Raw genomic sequence first — 2,448 nt, forward strand, 5'->3', positions numbered from 1 at the left:
CTATTTGATCCCTAAACAGCTTCATTTTCAGCTTTCAATCACAAAAAAAAAAAAAAAAGAAAGGTGGGAGGAAGGATTATTTCAAGGCACGTATTTTAATTGTTGGGAAGCAAACAAAAAAGGGCTGCTTCCCACTGCAGGGACTGTGAGGGAAAAAAAGCAGAGGCAGGTGAAATGCAGAAGCACTCACTAAAGCTACAAGGACATGAGGTTTGTACTGAAAAACCATTTCAAACCAGTATGCAGCCAGTTTCACTGGTGGATTATGAACGACTTGGGGTTGATGTATAAACATCCTATTTCTGTTCCTTCTTGTAACAACTTTGGTGCCTCCAGTGGAGTTTTTTTTTGCAGCAATTCCAACCAACACAACCTCAAGATTAAATCTGCAATATTATAACTTCTACACTGTCTTTTTTTTTTTTAACTGATCATGTGAATCTGTCACAGCTAGAGGAAAGGGATTCTTAGCTGGGCAAAGTCCCTGGAAGTTACTTCCATAGGAAAATTACATTTTTATTGTTATTTCCTGATTGAGTAATACAGCTGGAGCAAAAAACCACATGTATGAGTGAAGTTAAATTAAAACACAACAAATCCTCACAGCTTTCCCTGGGCTGCAAGCACCATGGATCAGGTTCTCCTGGGAATGGCAGTGCTTGTCTGGGAACTGGGAGGGTGGGCTGGGTGTTCATTTGGCCTTTTTCATCTCCCCCTTTCACAGGTCCAAAAGGAGCTGAATCTTTCTGGTGCTCCTAGCATGGCTGGGGATGAGTTGGTTGGTGATGAGCAGTTCTGGGGGCTCTGGCAATGGATGTTTCAGTGCAAATGTTGTTGTTAATAACCCTTACTGCTCCTCCTCTGGTAAAAAGGAATAGATGGGGTTCCTGATCCAAATTTCCCAGTCACAAAACATCTAACCCAGCTGAAACCCATGACTAAACGCTCCTTGCTTTCCCCCACTGCCTCTAATGAACTTCTTGCCAATTAACAGCGGGGCTAAAGGAAAGAACCAGCGCCTCAGCGACATCAAAGGAGTTAAGAAGTGACTTGAAGAGATGAACAAGCAGTGCTTTGTGCACTGTCCCTTCTGGGGCTTGTGTTTTCATGGTGCTTGTTAGTTCAGGCAGCGTGAGGACGACTGGCCAGCCCGTTGCCCCTGTGGGAACACAGCCCCCAGTGTCCCACGGGAGTGCTGGCTGCTGCACGTGGCCTTTTCTCACCATTCCTTTGGGCAGAGCAGCAGAAAACCAACTGGCATGGCAGGGAGATGGAGTGGAGAGTTGGGAGGGGATTGTTGTTGGTTGTTTTTTTTCTCCTCATCTCTGGCTTCATTGATACAACAAAATGGACCTGGGCTGTTTGTTCTCCCTAACAATAACTGTTGTGCTAGATTGGTCACTTCCCATACCCAACATGAACTGCTGTACTTTAAAAAAAATGCCTCTCCATAGGTTTTATTTCTTTTGTTTCTTTTTAATTTCAAGTTGTTGTCCATAGCCCTGTCCATAGCCATAGAGCTGGGCCTGCTCTGAGAAGGTCAGTGCTGGTATCTGCTGATCTGGTGCCCCTGCCCATGCAGGGATCTAGATGATCTTGAAGGTCCCTTCCAACCCAACCCATTCTGGCATTTAAATGAAGAGGAAAGCAGGGAGGCTGTGGGATGATTGGTGAAGGAGGAAAGAAGAGACATCAGAAAAAAAACAACAAACAAAGGAGGATACCTCTTGCTACATAAAAACCTCTTGGTTTACACCCTGAACGTAACAAAAGTCTGAGCTGAAATACAAGTATGAAGAAAGCAGCAACATGTGTCCCACCCAGCCCATAAGAAGGTGCAGCTTTTGCAGGGGAGAGGAGCAGTGCTTGGTGTCCCTTATGCTGGGAAGGGCAGTCCCTGCCCTGGGACAGACCCACTCTGAAGCCTCAGGAGAGGGCTGAAAAGGATGCAGAAACACCAGGCGGAGGGAGAAACCCTGGAGCACAACTCCTTTCCCTCCAGCTGCACCCCACCCACACCACAGCAGTGCCAAGGGGTGGGCAGAGCCCCTGCAGCCCATCTTGGACCCCCACTTCTTCCTGCACAGCCAGGTCAATACCCTTCCCAGAGCTTTCCCTCCAAGAAAAAAAAAACAACCCACCCCAAAAGAATTGCTTGTGTGCTTTTTGGTGTTGAGTTATTTCAAAGCAAACCTTCCTTCTCCTACCTGCCCCATTCACTCGGGGCTCCCCTTCCCCACATCCCGAGCACCCCCCGAATCTCAGCCCAGGAGGGAGCTGCACCCCCCGAATCTCCAGCCCAGGAGGGAGCTGCACCCCCCAAATATCCTGCCCAGGAGGGAGCTGCACCCCAAAATATCCTGCCCAGGAGGGAGCTGCACCCCTCGAATCTCAGCCCAGGAGGGAGCTGCACCCCTCGAATCTCAAGCCATGGAGGAAGGTGCACCC

The sequence above is a fragment of the Chaetura pelagica genome, unplaced genomic scaffold (genome assembly GCF_000747805.2).
Source record: "Chaetura pelagica isolate M959 unplaced genomic scaffold, ChaPel_1.0 scaffold583, whole genome shotgun sequence".
Classification (NCBI taxonomy): domain Eukaryota; kingdom Metazoa; phylum Chordata; class Aves; order Apodiformes; family Apodidae; genus Chaetura; species Chaetura pelagica.